We start from the raw sequence: 23510 nt of genomic DNA, 5'->3' as shown, positions 1-23510 counted from the left end.
CCCATAACATCCAACCCCCACAACAAATGACCCCGGACAGCAAATCAGTATTGGAGAAGCATGACAGAGTGGGACGCAGCACTTTTCTATTTCAAAAGATGTCACAGAGATAAAGCAGTGTGGTTCTCAGGCTCCTGGCTGGCTCCGTCGGTTAAGCATCCGACTCCTGACCTCACCTCCGGTCCTGATCTCAGGGGTTGTGAGTTCTAGCCCTATGCTGGGCCAAGGATGAGGCGTGGAGCCTACGTAGACAAACCAGACCCATGGGGGGTGGTCCCGGCATAAGCTGAATGAGCAAAATAGAGAGTCCAGAAGGAAATGTGCTCTGAAATAACTGATTTTTTTAACTTAATTTAAACCCAATTAATTAATGTAGAGTGTATTATACTTTCAGAGCAAGAATTCAGGGATTCATCAGTTGGAGATAACAGCAGTGCTCGAGACATCACGTGCCCTCCTTCATGCCTGTCCCCTGTTATCTGCCCCCTCCAGCTACCCTCAGTTTGTTTCCTATCATTAAGGGTCTGTATTTCCTGCATCTGTTTTCATCTTATTTGTGTTTCCTTCCCTTCACAGTTGTTCATCTGCTTTGCTTCTTGAATTCCACCTATGAATGAAACCACACGGTCATTCTCTTTCCCGAGTGACTTACTTTACTTAACATGATCCCTTTAGTTCTATCCACATCATTGCAAATGGCAAGATTTCCTTCTCTTTGATAGCTGAGTACCATTCCTCTCTCTATGACCATCATCTATCTCCCATCCTCTTTATCCATCATCTGGCAGAGGGTACCGAGGCTCCTCCCACAGTGTGGCTACTGTGGACCCAGCTGCTGTGGACATTGGGGTGCAGGTGTCCCAAGTCTCACTGCATCTGTATCTTCGGAGTGAGCTCCAGGCCGTTCACCTGCTGGTCGCAGGGCGGCTCTATTTGTAACTTCCTGAGGGGCCTCCACACTGTTTCCAGGGTGGCTGCACCAACCCGTGGCCCCGCCCACAGTGGAAGAGGGTTGAGTGAGTTTTGCAGGACGTGGTAAAAGTCTGGTCCACATTTCATTTCACGTCCTGTGGGCTCCAATTCCTTGTCCTTAAGTATTTCTGGGAAGCCGGGTGTCGGGCTCCTTTTCAGTGAGATGTTTCCGAAGCTAACAGGCCCCAGCTGGAGCCTGAAAGGAGGCAGGTGCGGCCCATAGAGCACCTGCTGCCTCCTGCACAGTCTCCTGTAGCACCAGAGCATCCCGCAGGGGGCGCCTGAGCCCAGGCCTCTCCCATGGGGCACGCATGTGCAGTAGGCCTCCTCTGCCTGCACTAACAGGAGCCAGCCTGTGCTGTGGAGGTCTGCAGAAGACATGGGGACGCATCTATGCTGATGAGCTGCAGCCTCCTCAGGACCCGCGGGGAGTCTTCAGGGGGAAATTGGGCCACATTCATGCTGGCAGGAACCGCGGTCTCCTCAGGACCCGCGTTGAGGCTTTAGGAAGATGTGGGTCCGCATCCACCCTGACAGGAGCCCCTGGGCCGCCTCAGGACCCGCGGGGAGGCTTCAGGAAGATGTGGGCCCACATTCACGGTGACAGGAGCCCTGAGCACCTCAGGACTGGCGGGGAGGTTTCAGGAAATTGTGGGCCCACATCCACGCTGATAGGCGCCCCTGAGCAGCCTCAGGACCTGTGGGGAGGCTTCAGGAAGATGTGGCGATGCGTTCCCTCTGGCAGGAGCTCCCAGGCCCCTCAGGACATAAGTTGAGGCTTCTGGAAGCTGGGGGCCGCATTCATGGTTACAGGAGCCCTGGCCTCCTCGAACCCTCGGCTACGCTTCAGGAGGACTTGGGGCCATATGGACACAACAGGACGCTGACTTCCTCAGGACCCCTGGTGTAGACTTGGGGAAATATGTGGATGCGTCCATGTGGACAGAAGACCCCAGCTTTGTCAGGGCCTGTGGTGAGGTTAAGAAAAATATGGGTGCCGCATCCACAGTGACAGGAGTCTCCAGCCTCCTCAGGACACACTGTGAAGTTTTGGGAAGATTTGAGGCCACGTCCATGCTGACAGGAGCCTCCAGCCTCCTCAGGTCTTATGGTGAGGCTTGAGGAAAATGTGGGACCACGTCAATGCTGACATGAACCCTGTCTTCCTCAGGACCTGCACTTTGGCTTCAGGACATAAGGGGCTGCGTGTATGCTGACAGGAGCCCACAGCCTCCTCAGGGCCTGCGGTGAGTTTTCTGGGGGACGTGGGGCCATGTCCAGGGTGACAGGAGCCCCCGGCCTCCTGAGGACCTGCTGTGAGGCTTCCAGAGGATGTGAGGCATAGTCCACAGTGACAGGAGACCCAGCGTCCTCAGGACCTGCTGACTATGACTCAGGAACACGTGGGGCCACGACCACACTCACAGGATCCCGGCTTCCTCAGGACCCCATGGAGGAATCTGGAGGAGCCATTGGGGGCCACGTCCATATCAGAAGGGACTCCTCAGAACCACAGGGTAAGTGAAAGGGTAGAATGAATGGTAAGGTTAGGGGAGGGGAGGAAGTTGGTGGTTAGCCTTAGGTTAGATGTTAGGGGTTAGTGATTATGCTTATGGTTACGAATTAGAGGTTAGGTGAGGCATAAGGGTATTGGTCAGTGTTAAGAGTTAGGATGGTGGTTAGGGTAAGGGACAGGATTTAGTGTTAGGGTTAGGGTTTAGGCTCTAGGGATGAGGGCAGGAGGTTAGGAGTTGGGGATAGGGTTATGGTTAGAGTTAGGGTTGGGCTTAGGTTTGCAGTTAGGGTTAGGGGTTAGGGTGTGAGTTATTGTTAGGGGTTAGAGTTAGGGGTTAGAGTTAAAGTTAGGGCTAGGTTTAGGGTTAGGGCGAGGGTTAGGATTAGGATAGGGGTTAGGGCTAGGGTTAGTGTTAGTGTTTGTTTAGGGTTTAGCGTTAGGGTCAGGTCAGGGTCAGGGTACGGTTTTGGAAAAGGGCAAGATATAGGGTTAGGGAGTGGGTTAGGTTTGGCTTTAGGGTACGAGTTAGGGTACAGTTTGCGGTATGAGATAGGATTAGTATAGAGGGTTAGGGTTAGGGTACAGGTTAAGATTAGGAATAGGATTTGAATACCTTAAGGATAGGGTTAGAGGTTAGGGTTTGTGTTAGATTTAATGTAGGGGTCAGCGTTAAGGAAACCTAAGTTTAGGTGCACCTGCATTTAGGAGTTAGGGTGAGGGTTGGCAGGAAGGTTCAGTGAATGTGTTTTGGTCTTGGGGTTTGTGTTTGTTTTTAGATTAGTGATGGGTCTTGTTTAAGGGTTAGGTTAACATTACGATTAAGTGTAGGGTTAGGGTTATGCCTGTGTATGGTTAGAGTTTGGGACTTGGCATGTGCCTGCACTGGGACTCCTAGCATCTTGGGCCGTTTAGTTTTATGCACTCTATTTAGGTTTTGGTTTCAAAGATAGCCTGACTCCACCAAGTCAGTGGCCTCCCCAGAGAATCAAAATCCAGGCTTCTGATGGTGTCAGAATAGACATGGCAGGCTTCTCCCGAGCTGAGCTAAGAGGGGATTTGTGGCTCTAAAGACTGTTTATTTGGATTTTCAGTTGCCTTTCTGATTTTATCTCTAGTGCGTACATGTTTCATCAATACTACCAATTATTATTTTAAAGTTTTACTTGAATTCCTGTTTGTATATACAGCATGATATAGTTTCAGGTTTACCACATAGTGATTCAATTCTTGGTTACAACGCCTGGTACTGGCCACAGGTGCCCTCCACTATCCCCATCCCCTGATTCCCCATCTCCCTCACCTTCCTCTGGTATTAGTTGATTCTCTGTGGTTAAGAGTGTGTTTTTTTGTTTGTTTCTCTCATCCCCCCCCCCCTCTGCCCCTTTGCCAGTTTGTCTGGTTTCTTAAAATTCACATGTGAATGCAATTGTATGGTATTTCATATCTTTCTCTGACTGACTGAGTTCATTAAGCATAAGTCCTTTCCACTTCTCCCACATCATTGTAAATGGCTTCATTTCATCTCTTCTGATGACTGAGTGATGTCGCAGTGGGTATATTTACCACATCGTCTCTGCCCATTCATCAGTCGATGGACATCTGGGCTGTATCCACAGTTTGGCTGTTGTTGATAACGCTGCTACAAACACTGGTCTGTGTGTCCTACTTGGAATCTACTAAAAGATTTTGTATCCTCGGGGTAAATACCTAGCTCTGCAATTTTGGAATCGTAGGGTAGCGCTATTTTTAACTTCTTTTTTATTTTTTTTTATGATAGTCACAGAGAGAGAGGCAGAGACACAGGCAGAGGGAGAAGCAGCCTCCGTGCACTGTTAGTCTGACGTGGGATTTGATCCCAGGTCTCCAGGATCGCGCCCTGGGCCAAAGGCAGGTACCAAACCGCTGCACCACCCAGGGATCCCCTATTTTTAACATCTCAAGGACCCTCCACAGTGTTTTTCACAGTGGCTGCACCTGTTCGCATGCCCACCAGTCGTGTAAGGGGGCTCCCTCTTCTCTATAGCCTCAACAACACCTGTTGTTTCTTCTGTTGTTAATTTTAGCCATTCTGTCGGCTGTCAGGTGACATCTTATTGTGGTTTTCATTTGAATTTCCCTGATGATGGGTGACGCGGAGTGTCTTTCAGTGTCTGGTGGCCATCTGGATATCTTGTCAGAGACAAAGTCCATTCATGTCTTCTACCCATCTGCAGTTGGATAATTTGTGTTTAGGAGGTTGAGATTTATATTTGCTTTGCGTATTTTGCATACTAACTGTTTATTGGATGTGTTATTTACAAATATCTCCTTTCATTTTCTATGTTGCCTTTTAGCGTTGGTTGTTTCTTTCATTTTGCAGAAGCTTTTGAATTTGATGAAGTTCCAAGAGTATTTTTGCTTTTGTTTCCCTCAACTCAGAGGCACATCTAGAAAGAAGATCCAATGGCCAACGTCAAAGACGTTGTTGCCTATCTTTTCTTCTTTGTATGGTTTCAGGTCTCACATTTAGGTCTTTCATCCATTTTGAATTCATTTTTTATATATATTGTGTAAGACAGTGGTCCAGTTTCATTCTTCTGCATGTGACTGCCTGGTTTTCCCAACACCATTTGTTCTTATTCTGGGGTCAGGGTTAGGGTTTGTTGAAGAGACTGTCTTTGTGCCATTGGATATTCCCTGCTGCCTTGTTGTCGATTAATGGATCATAGAGTTACAGGTTTGTATCTTGTTTCGGCATTCCATTCTATTCCATTGATCTAAGCATCTCCTGTTGGGAGATTCCTGATTGCTGATTCAATTTCATTGCTTGTTATCTGTGTGTTCTAGTTTCTTATTTCTTCCTTTTTCATTTTTGCTGTGTTATATATTTCCAGGAATTGATCTATTTCTTCCAGGTTCTAGGTTGCTGGCATATAATTTTTCATAATGTTCTCTTATAAACGTTTTTATTTCTCTAGTTTTGGTTGTTATTTCTCTTATCTCATTTGTGATTTTATTTGGGTCCTTTCTCATCTTTTTATCTTTTTTCTTTTTTAAATATTTTATTTATGTATTCATGCAAGACACAGAGAGGCAGGGGTATAGGCTAGGGGGAAAATGAGGCTCCACGCAGGAAGCCTGATGTGGGACATGATTCCCCAGGACTCCGGGATCATGACCTGAGCCAAAGCAGATGCTCAACCACTGAGGCACCCAGGTGCCTTGCTGATTAAATTCCTTTGCTAGTTATGGGTCTAGTCACATTTTCTATTTCTTCCTCTTTCAGTTTTGCTCGTTTGCACATTTCTAGGGATCTCCAATTCTTCCTGGTCTCCCAGGTTGTTAGCGTATAATCTTTTATAGTGTTCCCTTATAATTGTCTTATTTTCTGGTGTTGATTGTGATCTCTCTTCTCTCTTTTGTGATTTTATTTATTTAGTTCTTTTCTCTTTTCTTGTTGATAAGGCTGGCTAGGGCTTGATCCATTTTCTTAGTTATTTTGAAGAACCAGTTCTTAGTTTCATTATTCCATTCTACTGTTTTGTTGTTTCTGTATTGATTATTTCTGCTCTCATCTTTATTTTTTCCTTCTTAAGGAGGCTTTAGGATTTGTTCCCTATTCCTTTTCCAGCTCCTTTAGGTGTAGTGTTGGGTTGTGTATTGGAGACTTCTTGTTTCTTGAGGTAGGCCTGTATTGCTATCTACTTCCCTCTAAGGACTGTCTTTGCTACATCCTAGAGGTTTGAAGAAACATGTTTTCATTTTCATTTGTTTTAAATTTCCTCTTTAATTTCCTGGTTGCTCCATTCCTTCTCTGGTAGGATGATCATAATCTCCACGAATATTTGGTCTGTACAAATTTTTTCTTACTGTCGACTTCAAGTTTCATAGCGTCGTCGTCCGAAAATATACATGGTGTGATACCATCCTTCTTGTACCTGTTGTACCTGTTGAGGGCTGATTTGTGGTCCATGATATAATCTATTCTGGAAAATGTCCCATGTGTACTTGAAAGGAATGTGTATTCTGCTTTAGGAAGAAATGTTCAGACTATATCTGTTGAGTCCCTGTGGTCCAGTGTGTCAAGCCTATTGTTCCCCTGTTGATTTTCTGCATAGACGATCGGTCCATTGCCATAAGTGGGTGTTAAAATCCCCAGTCATTGTATTATTATCAGTGTGTTCCTGTACGTTTGTTGTTAATTGGTTTCTATATTTCGGTACTCCCATGTTGGCAGCATAAATATGCAGTTGTTTGATCTTTTTTTTAATATAAATTCATTTTTTTTTGGTGTTCAATTGACCAACATACAGAATAACACGCAGTGCTCATACCGTCAAGTGTCCCCCTCAGAGCCCGTCACCTATTCACCCCCACCCCCCGCCCTCCTCCCCTTCCAGCAATGCTAGTTCTTTTCCCAGAGTTAGGAGTCTTTATGATCTCTCTCCCTTTCTGATATTTCGCAAACGTTTCTTCTCCATTCCCTTATATTCCCTTTCACTATTATTTATATTCCCCAAAGGAATGAGAACATACACTGTTTGTCCTTCTCCGATTGACTTACTTTACTCAGCATAATAGCCTCCAGTTCCATCCACGTTGAAACAAATGTTGGGTATATGTCGTTTCTAATGGTTGAATATTATTCCATTGTATATATAAACCATATCTGCTTTATCCATTCATCTTTCGATGGACACCAAGGCTCCTGACACTGTTTGGCTATTGTGGACATTCTGCTATAAACATCGGGGTGCAGGTGTCCCGGGGTTTCATTGCATCTGAATCTTTGGGGTAAATCCCCAATAGTGCAATTGCTGAGTAATCGGGTAGGTCTATTTTTAACACTTTGTGGAACCTCCACACAGTTTTCCAGAGTGACTGCACCAGTTCACATTCCCAACAGCAGTGTAAGAGGGTTCCCTTTTTTCCGCATCCTCTCCAACATTTGTGGTTTCCTGCCTTTTTAATTTTCCCCATTCTCACTGGTGTGAGGTGGTATCTCATTGTGGTTTTGATTTGTATATCCCTAAGGGCAAGTGATGCAGAGCATGTTTTCATGTGCATGTTGCCATGTCAGTGTCTTCCTCTGTGAGATTTCTCTTCATGTCTTTTGCCCATTTCATGATTGGATTGTTTGTCTCTTTGGTGTTGATTTTAAGAAGTTCTTTATAGATCTTGGAAACTAGCCCTTTATCTGAAACGTCTTTTGCATATATCTTCTCCCATGCTGTAGGTTGTCTTTTAGTTTTGTTGACTGTATCCTTTGCTGTGCAAAAGCTTCTTATCTTGATGAAGTCACAATAGTTCATTTTTGCTTTTGTTTCTTTTGACTTCATGGATGTACGTTTCAAGAAGTTGCTGTGTCCAAGTTTAAAACAGGTGTTGCTTGTGTTCTCCTCTTGGATTTTGATGGATTCTTGTCTCACATTTAGATCTTTCATCCATTTTGATTTTATCTTTGTTTATGGTGAAAGAGAGTGGTCTAGTTTCATTCTTCTGAAGGTGGATGTCCAATTTTCCCAGCACCATCTATTGAAGAGACTGTCTTTCTTCCAATGGATAGTCTTTCCTCCTTTACCGAATATTGTTGACCATAAAGTTCAAGGTCCACTTCTGGGTTCTCTATTCTGTTCCATTGTGTTTTTGTGCCAGTACCACACTGTCTTGATGACCACAGCTTTGTAGTACACCCTGAAATCTGGCATTGTGATGCCCCCAGATATGGTTTTCTTTTTTACAATTCCCCTGGCTTTCGGGGTCTTTTCTGATTCCACACAAATCTTAAAATAATTTGTTCTAACTCTCTGAAGAAAGTCCATGGTATTTTGATAGGGATTGCATTAAACGTGTACATTGCCTGGGTAACATTGACATTTTCACAATATTAATTCTGCCAATCCATGAGCATGGAATATTTTTCCATCTCTTTGTGTCTTCCTCAATTTCTTTCAGAAGTGTTCTATTGTTTTTAGGGTATAGATCATTTACCTCCTTGGTTAGGCTTATTCCTAGGTATCTTTTGATTTGGGTGCTACTGTAAATGAAATTGACTCCTTAATTTCTCTTTCCTCAGTCTCATTGTCAGTGTATAGAAATGCCATTGATTTCTGGATATTGAATTTTTATATTGCAATGCTACCAAATTGCTGTATGAGTTCTAGCAATCTTGGGGTGGAGGCTTTTGGGTGTTCTAGGTAGAGTATCATGTCATCTGAGAAGAGGAAGATTTTGACTTCTTCTTTGCCAATTTGAATGCCTTTAATGTCTTTTTGCTGTCTGACTGCTAAGGCTAGGACTTCCAAACTATGTTGAATAGCAATGGTGAGAGTGGACATCCCTGTCTTGTTCCTGATATTAGGGGAAAGGCTCCCAGTGCTGCCCCACTGAGAATGATATTTGCTGTGGGCTTTTCGTAGATGGCTTTTAAGATGTCGAGGAATTTTCCCTCTATCCCTACCCTCTGAAGAGTTTTGATTAGGAATGGATGCTCTATTTTGTCAAATGCTTTCTCTGCATCTAATGAGAGGATCATATGCTTCTTGGTTTTTCTCTTGCTGATATGATGAATCACATTGAATTTTTACACGTGTTGAACCTGCCTTGTGTCCCGGGGATAAATCCTACTTGGTCATGGTGAATAATATTCTTAATGTATTGTTGGATCCTATTGGCTAGTATCTTGTTGAGAATTTTTGCATCCATGTTCATCAGGGCTATTGGTCTGTAATTCTCCTTTTTGGTGGGGTCTTTGTCTGGTTTTGGAATTAAGGTGATGCTGGCTTCTTAGAACGAATTTGGAAGTACTCCATCTCTTTCTATCTTTCCAAAGAGCTTTAGTAGGAGAGGTATGGTTTCTTCTTTAAACGTTTGATAGATTTCCCCTGGGAAGCCATCTGGCCCTGGACTTTTGTGACTTGGGAGGTTTTTGATGACTGCTTCAATTTCCTCCCTGGTTATTGGCCTGTTTAGGTTTTCTATGTCTTCCTGTTCCAGTTTTGGTAGTTTGTGGCTTTCCAGGAAAGCGTCCATTTCTTCTAGATTGCCTAATTTATTTCCGTATAGCTGTTCATAATATGTTTTTAAAATCGTTTGTATTTCCTTGGTGTTGGTAGTGATCTCTCCTTTCTCATTCATGATTTTATTAATTTGAGTCTTGTCTCTCTTCTTTTTTTTATTTATTTATGATAGTCAGAGAGAGAGAGATAGAGAGAGAGAGAGAGAGAAAGATAGGCAGAGACACAGGCAGAGGGAGAAGCAGGCTCCATGCACCGAGAGCCCGACGTGGGATTTGATCCCGGGTCTCCAGGATCGCGCCCTGGGCCAAAGGCAGGCGCCAAACCGCTGCGCTACCCAGGGATCCCTCTTGTCTCCCTTCTTAATAAGACTGGCTAATGGTTTATTTATGGTATTAATTCTTTCAAAGAACCAACTTCTGGTTTTGTTGATCTGTTCCACATTTCTTATGGTCTCAGTTTCCTTGAGGTCTGCTCTAATTTTAATTAAATCTCTTATTCTGTTTGGGTGTAGGATCTAGCTGCTGTTTTTTTCTCTAGCTCCTTTATGAGTAAGGTTAGCTTTTGTATTTGAGATCTTTCCAGTTTTTGAATGGATGCTTCTATTGTGATGTATTTCCCCCTTAGGACTGCTTTTGCTGCATGCCAAGATGTTGAACATTTGTATCTTCATTCCAATTAGATTCCATGAATCCTTTTAATTCTTCCTCATTTTCCTGGTTGAACCTTTCATCTTTTAGCAGGATGGTCCTTAACCTCCACGTGTTTGAGGTCCTTCCAAACTTCTTGTTGTGATTTAGTTCTAATTTCAAGGCATTATGGTCTGAGAATATGCAGGGGATGATCTGAATCTTTTGGTATCGGTTCAGACGTGATTTGTGACCCAGTATGTGGTCTATTCTGGAGAACGTTCCATGTGCACTTGAGAAGAATGTATATTCAGTTCAGTTTGGATGTAAAGTTCTGTAGATATCTGTGAAATCTATCTGCTCCAGTGTATCATTTAAAGCTCTCGTTTCTTTGGAGATGTTGTGCTTAGAAGACCTATCGAGGGTAGAAAGACCTAGATTGAAGTCACCAAGTATAAGATAATTATTACCTAAGTATTTCTTCACTTTCGTTATTAATTGGTTTAAATATTTGGCAGCTCCAATATTCAGGGAATATATATTGAGGATTGTTAAGTCCTCTTGTTGGATAGATCCTTTAAGTATGATTTAGTGTCCGTCTTCATCTCTCACTATAGTCTTCGGGGTAAATTTTAGTTTATCTGATATATGGATGGCTACCACTGCTTTCTTTCTTTTTTTTTTTTTTTCACTGCTTTCTTTTGAGGACCATTTGAATGGTAAATGGTTCTCCAACCCATTATTTTCAGATTGTAGGTGTCCTTCTGTCTAATATGAGTCTTTTGTAGAAAGCAAATAGTTGGGTCCTGATTTTTTATCCAGTCTGAAACCCTGCGCCTTTGAAGGGGTCATTAAGCCCATTCACGTTCAGAGTTACTATCAACAGATATGAGTTTAGTGTCATCATGACATCTATTCAGTCCTTGTTTTTGTGGATTGTTCCACTGAACTTCTTCTTAAAGGGGAATTTTAAGAGTCTCCCTTAAAATTTCTTGCAGAGCTGGTTTGGAGGTCACTACTCTTTCAGTTCCTGCCTGTCTTGAAAGCTCTTTATTTCTCCTTCCATTTTGAATGAGAGCCTGGCTGGATAAAGTATTCTTGGTTGCATGTTATTCTCATGGAGGACCCTGAATATATCCAGCCAGCACTTTCTGGGCTGCCAGGTTGCTGTGGAGAGGTCTGCTCCTCCCCATAAAGGTCAGGGATTTCTTGTCTCTTGCTGCTTTAAGGATCTTCTCTTTTTCTTTGGAATTTGCAAGCTTCACTATTAAATCGAGGTGTTGGACAGTTTTTATTGATTTTAGGGGGGATCTCTCTATTTCCTGGATCTGAATGCCTGTTTCCCTTCCCAGATTAGGAAAGTTTTCAGCTATGATTTGTTCAAATACATATTCTGTCCCTCTGTCCTTTTCGGCGCCCTCAGGATCCCCAATTACACATAGGTTTTTCTTCCTCAGGCTGTCGTTTATTTCCCTTAATCTGTCTTCCTGGTCTCTTAATTGTCTGTCTCTTTTTTCCTCAGTTTTCCTCGTTGCCATCAACTTGTCTTCTATGTCACTCACTCATTCTTCCACCTCGTTAACCCTCATCATTAGGAATTCTAGTTTGGATTGCGTCTCATTCAATTGTTTTTTACTTTCTGCCTGATTGGATCTAAATTCTGCAGTCATGAAGTCTCTTGAGTCCTTTATGCTTTTTTCTAGAGCCACCAGTAGCTGTATAATAGTGCTTCTGAATTGGTTTTCTGACATTGAGTTGTAATCCAGATTTGTAACTCTGTGGGAGAGAGGACTGTTTTTTCTTTTGAGGTGCGGTTTTCCTTCTAGTCATTTTGCTGAGTGCAGAGTGGCCAAAAACAAGTTGTATTGGGAAAAGGAGAAAAAGAGAAGAGAGAAAGAAAAAAAGAGAAGAGAAAAAGAAAAAAGGAAAAAGGAAGAAAAAAGCAAAAAAGAGAATAAAAGGAGAAAGAAAAAGAAAGAAAGGGGGGGAAAGGCTGGGGGAAGCAATCAGAAATTTAACAAAAACATGAGGGAGTATCTTCTGATTCTGTCTACTTTAAGTCCCTTGACTTCCCCTGGAACTTGTCCATCTAACTGGTCTTCTGGGGGAAGAGGCCTGTTGTGCTGATTTTCAGGTGCTAGCCCTTGCGGGAGCTCCTCTCCCCCTGCCTGGTGAAGCGCTCAGTGGGGGTTGTATTCCCTGTGACGCCCAAGGAGGAACAACCCCAGTGGCAGCAGCCAGGTCGGAACACCTGTATTCAGCCTCCCCAGTAACTCTGGAGCAGTCCGTCTGCAGGGCCTGGAGGCTCTGGGGCAGGGCTGCTGATCTTCTCAGCTCTGAGCAGGAGTGTCCTTGCTGTCCTGGGCCCTCCAGGCCTCTGCCTGTCCCGGGGGAGGCCGAATCCTGGGCTGTGTCCCGGCCCTGTGCTCCCCGACCTGCGCTGTTGAATTCTCGCTCCCGGCCGGGTCGGCACCTCTCCACGGAGCTGCCATAGCCCCTCTGAGCTGCTCCTGGAGCCCCGCAGCCCCCTCCACACGAAGCCACTTCCTCTGCCCTAGGCGCCACCACCTAGCTGTTCCAGGGACCCGCTGCCCCCTCCGCACAGAGCCATTGCCGGATCCCCTCAGAGCTCCTCCTGGGTCAATGCATGTGCCCTACAGCCCTTAGGGAGCTCGGTGCAATCTCCTGGGAGTGCAGGTGTATGTTTGTGTCCCATGGAGCCCGAGGGTATCCCCGCCCTCCTGGGGTCTTGCTCTGAATCCCTGCGGGCGTCATTTCCCCCTGGAAGAATGGTGCAGCTCCTGGTTCTCTGGGACAGAGCTCTCATGCCCGGGGGGCACTCGCCCTGGCCTTAGCCTGGCTCTGTGGGGCCCCTCCCCCTTGGATGCCTTTTGTATCTTTATTTCTTTTTCCCCATCTTCCTACCTTGATAGAAGTGTGAACTTTTCGCACTGTAGCATTCTATCTGGTCTCTGTTTAAGTCTCAGGCTGAATTCCTAGATTTTCAGGATGATTTGAAGTTTATCTAGGTAATTTGGTCAGGACAGGTGACTTGGGGACCCTTCTCTTCCGCCATCTTGCCTTTCCTCCTGTATGTTGCTTTTTAGCTTTAGTTGTTTCCTTCACTTTGCAGAAGCTTTTCAATTTGATGAAGTCCCAATAGTATTTTTGCTTTTGTTTCCCTCACCTCAGAGGCATATCCTGAAAGTAGATCCAATGGCCAATGTCAAAAATGTTGCTGCCTATCTTTTCTTCTATGTATGGTTTCAGATCTCACATTTAGGTCTTTCATCCATTTTGAATTCATTTTTTATATATATGGTATAAGAAAGTGGTCCAGTTTCATTCTTCTGCATGTGGCTGCCTGGTTTTCCCAACACCATTTGTTCTTATCCGGGGGTCAGGGTTAGTGTTTGTTGAAGAGACTGTCTTTGTGCCACTGGATATTCCTTCCTGCCTTGTTGTCCATTATGGGTCATAGATATATGTTTGTATCTTGTTTTGGCTTTCCATTCTATTCTATTGATCTAAGCGTCTCCTGTTGGGGAACCCTGATTGCTGATTCAATTTCTTTGCTGGTAACTGTCTGTTCAAATTTCTTATTTCTTCATTTTTCATTTTTGCTATGTTATATATTTCCAGGAATTGATCTATTTCTTCCAAGTTCTAGGTTGCTGGCATGTAGTTTTTCATCATATTCTCTTATAATTGTTTGTATTTCTCTAATGTTGTTATTTCTCTTTTCTCATTTGTGATTTTATTTGGGTCCTTTCTCATCTTTTTATCTTTTTTTCGTTTTTAAAGATTTTATTTATGTATTCATGAGAGACACAAAGAGGCATAGGTATAGGCATAGGGAAAATGAGGCTCCATGCGGGGAGCCTGATGTGTGACTTGATTCCCCAGGACCCCGGGATCATGACCTGAGCCAAAGCAGATGCTCAACCACTGAGGCACCCAGGTGCCTTGCTGATTCAATTCCTCTGCTAGTTATGGGTCTATTCATATTTTCTATTTCTTCCTATTTTAGTTTTGCTCATTTGCACATTTCTAGGGATTTGTCCATTTCTTCCAGGTCTCCCAGTTTGTTATCATATAATCTTTCATAGTATTCCCTTATGATTGTCTCATTTTTCTGGTGTTGATTGTGATCTCTCTTCTCTCTTTTGTGATTTTATTTATTTAGGTCTTTTCTCATTTCTCGTTCATTTGGCTGGCTAGGGCTTGATCCATTTTATTAATTATTTTGAAGAACCAGCTCTTAGTTTCGTTATTCCATTCTACTGTTTCTGTATTGTTTATTTCTGCTCTCATCTTTTTTTTTCCCTTCTTCTGTAGGCCTTAGGCTTTGTTTCCTATTAATTTTCCAGCCCCTTTACGTGTAAGGTTAGGTTGTGTATTAGAGACTTCTTGTTTCCTGAGATAGGCCTGTATTGCTATGTACTTCCCTCTGGACTGCCTTTGCTACATCCCAGAGGTTTGGAGAAACATGTTTTCATTTTCATTTGTTTTAAATTTCCTCTTTAATTTCCTGGTTGCTCCATTCCTTCTCTGGTAGGATGTTCATAATCTCCATGTATTTTAGGTCTGTCCAAATTTTTTCTTACTGTCGACTTCGAGTTTCATAGCGTCGTGGTCGAAAATGTACAGGGTGTGATATCAACTTTCTTGTACCTGTTGTACCTGTTGAGGGCTGATTTGTGGCCCATGATATGATCTGTTCTGGAGAATGTCCCATGTGCACTTGAAGGAATGTGTATTTTTCTTTAGGAAGAAATATTCAGACTATATCTGTGGAGTCCCTCTGGTCCAGTGTGTCAAGGCTATTGTTCCCCTGTTGATTTTCTGCATAGACGATCGGTCCATTGCCATAAGTGGGTAGGTGTTAAAATCCCCTGTCATTGTATTATTATCAGTGAGTTCCTGTACGTTTGTTGTTAAATGGTTTCTATATTTAGGTACTCCCATGTTGACAGCATAAATATTTAGTTGTTTGATCCTGATGGAGAGTCTTTTTAACTATGAAATAGTGCTCTTTTTCATCACTTCTTACAGTATTTGTTCTTTCTTTTTGAGATTGAATATTTTATTTATTTATTTATTCATGAGAGATACACAGAGAAGCAGAGGCAGAAACATAGGCAGAGGGAGAGAGGCTCCACAAAGGGATGCCAATGTGGGACTCGATCCTGGGATCCCACGAACACACCTTCAGGGGAAGGCAGATGCTCAACCACTGAGCCACCAGGTGACCCCCAGGGTTTGGTTTCAAATCTAGTTTCTCTAATATAAGTATTGGTCTCCAGCTTTCTTTTCATAACCATTAGCATGATAGATGATTTTCCATCCCCTGCCTTTCAATCTGCTGTTGTCTATAGGTCTAAGGTGAGCATCTATTAGGCAGCATACCGATGGACCTTGTTTTTTTAATAACAATTTCATTTTTGAGAGCATGAGAGAGAGAGAGAGACAGAGACGGAGACAGAGACAGAGGCAGAAAATTAAGCCAAGAGAGAAGCAGGCTCCCCACTGGGACCCCAATATGGGACTCGATCCCAGACTCTAGAATCACACCCTGAGTCAAAGGCAGAGACTTAACCCCTGAGCCACCCAGGCATCCTGGATCCTGTTTTTAAGCCACTCTGATACCCTATATCTTTTGATTGGAGCATTTAGTATTAGCATTCAAAGTGCTTATTCAAAGATATGAACTTTGTGCCTTTGTTTTACCTGTAGAGTTGGTGTTTCTGGTGACGTTCTCTGGTCCTTTCTAGTCTTTGTTGCTTTTGTCTCTTTTTTTCCCCCACTAGAAGAGTGCCTCTTAAAATTCCTTAGTGGACTGGTTTAGCAGTCATGAACTCCTTTATACTTTGCCTGTCTGGGAAAATCTCTCCTCTCCTGAATGACACCCTTGCTGAAGAAAGAATTCATACAAATTGGACTCCAATAAAAAGAAATTTAAAAACATAAAATAAATTTTTGCTATTATGATTGAGGAAAATGGCATTTAGGAGGAAAAGCAGAAGCTGAAAGAGAAGAGGAATGATTTCACCAACCGTAGCCTTCACAGGGACTTGGTGTCCTTTCCTAGGAGCCCCCCCCCCTCCGTAGGATGCTTCCTGCCCCTCTGCGTTCCTTTTTGGAACACAGCAGGCACATCTCCATGCCTCCAGCACCTCTGCAGTCATGGTTTATAGCGTCTTCCAGGTATCCTATTGGGGACCACAGCGTCGTGTATGTAACCATCCAGCTGCTGTTTGACAACATTGGGGGGATTCTGACTTTTGTTGGTTGTGGGGTATGTGTGTGTCTAACACATGAAGCTATCATGTGCAGCTATCAGATCCTCTGTCTGGGTAGCCCAAACGCCGAAATGGTTAGTACAACATCATTTCTCGTGCTGATGCTGGGTGGCTAGCTGGGCTTTCCTGGCCGACCGGCGGCTCGCTCCTGTAGTGAATTTCAGCCAGAGGGTCAGCTGAGGTGGTAGGTCTGGCTTGGCCACATTCCCATGTCCGGCAGTGGGTCTTGCCGAGCTCTGGCTGCTTCTGTTCTCCCCGATGCCTGTCCAGCAGGGAGTCAGACCTCGGGGCCACCCTGGCGGGACCTTCTGAGGAGCTGGGTGCCCATGGCAGGGAGTGTTGAGGCTGCATCTGTGTGGTCGGGGTGGGGACGGGGCTGGGGTTCCTCAGTCCCCTGTGCTGCCTGGCTTTCAGGCCGAGCCCCATGGTCACCCAGCCCCTACTCACTAGGGTGAGGAGGGTGTCCTCCACACGCTGGTGTGATAGATCCAGCACCACAAGGTGTGCACGCTGAGTCCACCTGGTGAGTGTTGCCCAGGTGCTTGAGCTGCAAGTTGGGACCCAGGAAATTTAACAAAATTCCTGTACCCCTGGACAAGCAGAGCAGGACTGATTCCATTTTGTGCTACACCCACCACCTCCCCTATGACCCCCAAATGACCAGCTTATGGCTTAAGGCGCTGCCCCACCCAAGTCAAGCTGCTGGGCACACCCTAATCGGAAATTGGCTCATAACAATGTAACCCTGCTTTGTGTCCCCCAAAACTGCACACCGATTCTGACCAAAGTAATAGGCAAGCTCAAGTGGATACTATAGTGTAAGGTGTAATTCAATCAGCCACCTGTGTGATGACCGACATGACTGTGCAAATTTCTGCATATCTCACGGTCCACTGACCCTATAAATCTGCTATGCCTCTTAGTCTCGGGGTCCAAGTCCCTGTTCCCCTGTGCTGGGTGAACTTGGACCCAAGCTCCACCTTGTAGAGAAACCCTCGGGAGTTTGCTTCGGTGTCGGCTCCTTGGTGGTTTCTCAGATTCATAGTCTTGGGCACAACACAAGGGCCTGCTGTCCTGACATCCCTTCCAGGGCCACGCTGAGCTCCCCACAGGCCCTCTGTGCCCCAGGCACACTGGCATGGGGATGCGGGGAGGGTAGTACGTGCCCTGGAAAAGGGCCAGCCCCGGCCTCCTGGACAGAGGGAGCACAGACCTCCCGGGTCCCTTTGAACAGACCCTGGTGACCTGAGGTTCCCTGGCTGTCACTCTGTCCTAGCCCATTCTGGCCCGCAGGGCACAGGATGAGTCCCAGTATAGTCTGTGGGGTCCTGACCCTGGCGTCTGGCCACCCCTGGAAGGCACGTGTGGATGTCAGCTGTGTATGCCTTGCGGTGTCCCTGCAGGGGCTGTTTGGGGCCTGGGTGATGCCCCCTCCTCCTCTCTGTGGGTCTCTCCACACCCCGTGCACAGAGTTCTGGGAGACACAGAAAAGGGCTGGCTGTGCATTTTTACACCACTACACTTTATTGACTTTCTACAGTAAACGTGCTCAGAGCCGTGGGTGTGCGCGTTCACCTGGGGAGGGAGACCTTTCAGTCCTTTACGGGAGGACAAGAATCACATGGGTTGGGGGTTGAGTGCTGGAGTTCCCCACCTGGGAGCATGTGTGGACTCCGGGTGGGGGCGTGTGTCCTGAGGTTTCAGCCTGAGAGACGGTTCTGAGGACAGCAGAGCTGAACTGGACCTGCAGCTCATGGGCTCCTGCGCTGGGTTCCCGCAGAGCAGCTGGACCCTGTCCTCGGGCCTCCTGGGGCCCGAGTATCTGGAGGAGCTTGCCTCCTGGTGTGGGTGCGGGTGGGGCCCACCGGCCTACCCCTGCTCTCCCCACCCTGGGGTGTACCGGGATCCTCAGGGCTGCCCTAGGTCTGCGACCTGGATCTGTGGGTCACGCCCAGGGCCCAGGAAGCCACATCCAGCTGTGAGAGGGCTCGCTCAGCGTGGGGCCAGAATCCAGGCCTGCCCAGGGCCATGGGGGGCTGGAACACATTCGTCTTTGTGTTGGGCCCTGGGGGGGGGGCCCAAATCAACCCAGCCCCCACAGATCCTGGTGCCAGGGCAGCCCAGGTCCCACTGGGTTAGGGGCTGTTGTCCTATGCAGGGTGTGTCGCCCTCCAGGAGGGAGAGTGGGCGGAGGCAACGCACAGTGATTCCTTTACACCACTCACCTGCACCCACTCTGTTGGGGATTCTGTGCCTTCACTCCTCCCTGCAACCCCTGTGTGCTCTATTGAACACCCGGTCTTCTGATGGGAACAGGGTATCCAGAGAATCACAGGGAGGCTGAGCATGTCTCACAGGGGTCACCTGCACCGGGTCTTTGCTGGGGGCCGATGCTGTGGGGTAGATGGTGTGGGAACCAAGGGTATGATGGTGGTGGAGTGTGGGGAATGGTGTAGGGGGGATGGTGTTGGGGTGTAGTGTGGGTTAGGATTGTGTGGGCCTGTGGGGCTGTGAGGGGGATGGTGTTATGTGGAATGCCATTGGGGATAATGATGTAGGGGGATGATGTGGGGGTGGGGAATGAGCAGGATGGCGTGGGGGGCCTGCAGACACAGGGCATCTCCTTCCTCTAAGATGCACAAGGAGACTTCTACAGTTAAAGGCTACCCCAGTCTGGGGTTTGCTGAGACACCTGCCCCTGTGGCACCGTGTGGTCAGTGCAGGGCCCTGGCTGGACCAGGGTCATTATATGGGGGTCATCATACTATGTATGTTTTCAAATTGCAAATTGTCTCAAATGAAATGCATAGAATTTAGAAATATATAAAGCACCGAGAGTGGGTGTCACTCTGACCTGTCCGACCCTCATGGGATTGATGTGTATCCTGCTCTAGCCGCGGCCATGCCTCCTGGCCCCCAGGTCTGGTTCCTGCCCCCCACTTCCCCCACCCCATCCCCTGCTTCTCAGGGCACCGTCCCTCTCCCCTATGGGGTTCAGCTCCCATGACAACCACTGGAGGCCCCATCCAATTGGCCTCCTCATCCCTGAGGCCCTGGGGTTGGGGGCATGTGGGTCATCCCCATCACCCTACCATGGAGCGGTGTGTTGTTGGCTGCTGTTGCTCCCCTCGGCTTCAGAAGCCCCATTTTCCCTACCCCGAAGCCCCCAGGCCTCCCCTGGGGCCCCTAAGCCCCCTGGCCCAGCAGCCTCACCTGACCCCCTAGCAGGCCCAAAACATAGTGTGGCTGCTGAACATCCTGTTGACGTCCAGGTCTACCTACGTGATGTCCCTGGAGGAGACCAGGGCCTCCTCCTTCATTTCCTGTGGGAAAACCAGGGAGCAGGAGCTCGCATCAGGGACACAGACCCTGACCTGTCACGAGCTGCCATACTGGGCAGGGAGCCCTGTGGCCACCATGGGAGTGGGTCTGCCGAAACATCCTGTCTTGCCCTGGGAGGCTGGGGATGGCGGGAGTGCCCACCGAGCCCATGGGAACTGTGTGAGGGCATGTCCCAAGCTGTTGTGGGTGGGGAGGTGACTGAGGGTCAGCCTGGGGGGGAGGGGACAGGGGGTCAGCCCAGGTGGGGAGAGGACATGGAGGTGTTGTGCCCAAGATTGCAAATACGAGAAACCACTGAGGAGCCGACACCAATGCAAATACACGATGGTTGATTTCCAAACTCGAGCTTGCGTCCAAGTACACCCAACACAGAGGAGCATGCACTTGGACCCCGAAGTGGGTTTTAGCTTAGTTTTAAGGGCTGGTCTCGGTGACCTCCAGAATGGCTGGAGCAATTCCTCAAGTTCTGTTTACATTTTGATATTGGGCCTTCAAGGGCATTGAGCTCTGTTCTCAGTCTAATACGGGGCTTTCTGGGACCTTAAGTTCTAAGCTGTTTTTTTCTTTTTTTCCTGTAACTGAAGTAATGTAAATTTTAGCTCTTATTCACAGGGCCTGGGATGGCAGTACTTGTGCTAACAGTGAACTTAAAGTGGAACCGCCTCAATTTTGTCAGCCTCCACACAGACAAGTTACTGATGTTTAAAACTCCAAATTTTAGGGGCTGCCCTGGTGGAGTCCTGCGCTCTTCGTGCCCGAGAGAGTGTCCTCCCACTCCTGGCCTTTGCTGGCCTGTCCCAGGAATGCGGCCCAGTGACTGCACAGGGGTTTGCAGCTTATGGCCACACAGGGCAGACAGCTGGCCCGAGTCCCACTGCTCTCAGCTGCGTTCCCGCTCCTGTGCCTGGGAACAGTTGGTGCCACCATCCTTGGGTCCCGTGGGATCCTGAGCCCACCCTGTTGCTCCAGGGACTGTACCTGACTTCTCCACCTGAACACCTTAAGGCTGGTGTGTCCCCCACTCTAGAAGACTTCTGAAAGTTCACATTTTGTGCTCTGCTGCATATAATACTGTGCGTAGAACCATCAGCTGGCTCCCTGCCCTTGTGGGATCAGGGGCTATGTCTCCCCAAGATAAACTGATTGATTTTTTTTAAGATTTTATTTTTCTGTAATCTCTACAGCCAACATTGGGCTTGAACATGCTACCCCAAGAACAAAGTCCCATGTTCATATGAAGCACACCGAGCCAGTTAGGCTCCCTTTGATTGATTGATACATGTTAATTGAAGCAGGGATGTTGCATGTGTCAGAGCAGAAACTGAGCCCACGCTTTGAGGTGTGGTGGAGTCATTTGGACCTTGATCAATGTTAAAGAAACCATAGCTTCCCTGGGAGCCCAGGGAGCAGGGACCACATACGTGAAAATTTGATAGTTTCCTTTTCTGCAGTAGTTATCTTACTGACTATTTATTTAAAGTGCTATTCAATGGTAAATGTCAATCTAGGATTGGGATACAGTGAGAACATTCTAGGATTCAGAGGTAACTAAAGCTCCCCGTCAAGGACTCAATGTTCCAGTTCGATGCAGAGATAGGCAAGGAAGCAAAGAGTTATGAAACATGGCACTGGGGTGCCTGGCTGGCATGGTTGGGGGATCTTGAACTCAGGGTTATGAGTTTGAACACCGTATTGGGTATAGACAGGACATAAAATTAAAATATTTAACAAATAATAAATGGATGAACAAATAAAGCATGACATCAAAGGTAAGTGTTTGCTTATGTCTCACCTGCGAACTATTCTTGATCGCCCCATTTACACTACTTGGCCCAGATGACGTCCTCCACAAAGGATAGTCCCGCCCGAGTGGAAGTGGACGTCTTTCATTGTAAGACCTGTGGTTCCCCTCATTCTGCAGAGAGAGAAGGGCCACGAAGGTACGAGTTCGGGGGATCAGCATACACCTAGAAAATGATCATTTCTGAACCCGGTAGCCAGAGCTCAGCCTCCTTTTAGGACCGGATATCATAAATAAGCTTCTTTGGTCATTGGTTTGGATGCAGGGTAGAGGCTAAACTAGAATTAGGAAGAACAAAAGAGGAGGAAATCCAGAAGCTGAAAGAGAGGAGGAAAGATTTCACCATCCGTAGCCTTCACAGGGACCTGGTGTCCTTTCCTAAGAGGGGCCCCCCCATTGAAGTATGCTTCCTGTCCCTCTGCTCTCCTTGTAGGAACCCAGCAGGCACATCTCCTTGCCTGCAGCACCTCTGCAGTAGTGATTTATAGCGTCTTCCATGTATCCTATTGGGGACCACAGCATCATGTATGTAAACATTCACATGCTGTTTGACAACATTGGGGGATTCCAACTTTTGTTGGTTTCGGTGTGAGTGTGTGTCTATCACATGCAGGTATCACGTGCAGCTATTGGATCCTCTGGCTGGGTCACGCAAACACTGAAATGGTTGGCACATCATTTCTGGTGCTGGCGCTGGGCAGCTAGCTGGACTCTCCTGGCCGACCCGGGGCTGGCTTCGTGCAGTGACTTTCCGCTGGACGGTCAGCTGAGCTGGAAGTTCTGGCTCGGCCACATTCCCATGTCTGGCAGTGGGTCCCGCTGAGCGCCAGCTGCTTCTCTTCTCCCCAGTGCCTCTCCAGCAGAGAGCCAGACCTCAGGGCTGCCCTGGGGGGATCTCCAGAGGTGCCGGGTGCCCATTACGGAGAGCCATGGGGCAGCCTGTGTGTGGGAGTAGGGGTGGTGATTAGGCTGGGGTTCCTCGATCCCCTGTGCTGCCTGGCCTTCATGCTGAGCCCCATGCTCACCCAGCCCCTATTCACTCGGGCAAGGAGGTTGCCCTCTACACGCTGGTGTGAGAGATCCAGCACCACAAGGTGTGCATACTGAGTCCACCTGGTGAGGGTGGCCCAGGTGCGTGAACTGCAAGTGTGGGACCCAGGAAATTTAACAAAAATCCCCTACCCCTGGACAAGCAGAGCAGGACAGATTCCATTTTGTGCTACACCCGCCACCTCCCCTATGACCCCCACATAACCTGCTTATGTCTTAAGACACTGCCCCAACCCAGTCAAGCTGCTGGGCACACCCTAATCGGAAATCGGCTCATAACAATGTAACCCTGCTCTGTGCCCACCAAAACTGTGGGCCGATTCTGACCAAAGTAATAGTCCAGGTCAACTGGATCCTATAGGGTAAGGTGTCATTCAATCGGCCACCTGCGTGTTGACCGACACGACTGTGCAACTTTCTGTGTATCCCATGCGCCACTGGCCCCTTTAAAGCTGCTATGCCTATTAGTCTCAGGGTCCAAATCCCTGCTCCGCTGTGTCAGGTGCACTTGGACTCAAGCTCCAGCTTGTAAAGAAATCCTCGGAGTTTGCATCGGTGACGGCTCATCGGTGGTTTCTTGGATTTGCAATCTTGGGCACAACACAAGGGCCTGCTGTCTTGACATCCCTTCCAGGGTCATGCTGACGGCCCCACAGGCCCTCTGTTCCCCAGGCACACAGGCACAGAGATGTGAGGAGGGGAGGAAGTACCTAGGAAACCAGCCAGCCCCGGCCCCCTTGACAGAGGGAGCAGAGACCTCCCAGGTCGCTTTACATAGACCCTGGTGATCTGAGGCTCCCTGGCCATCACTCTGTCCCAGACCCTCCTGGCCCATGGGGCACAGGCTGAGTCACAGTATAGTTTGTTGGGTCCTGACCATGGCATCTGGCCGCCCCTGGAAGG

This window comes from Canis aureus, chromosome 30 (genome assembly GCF_053574225.1).
Source record: "Canis aureus isolate CA01 chromosome 30, VMU_Caureus_v.1.0, whole genome shotgun sequence".
Taxonomy (NCBI): domain Eukaryota; kingdom Metazoa; phylum Chordata; class Mammalia; order Carnivora; family Canidae; genus Canis; species Canis aureus.
The sequence above is the reverse complement of the archived record's forward strand: the minus strand, read 5'-3'. Positions refer to the sequence as shown.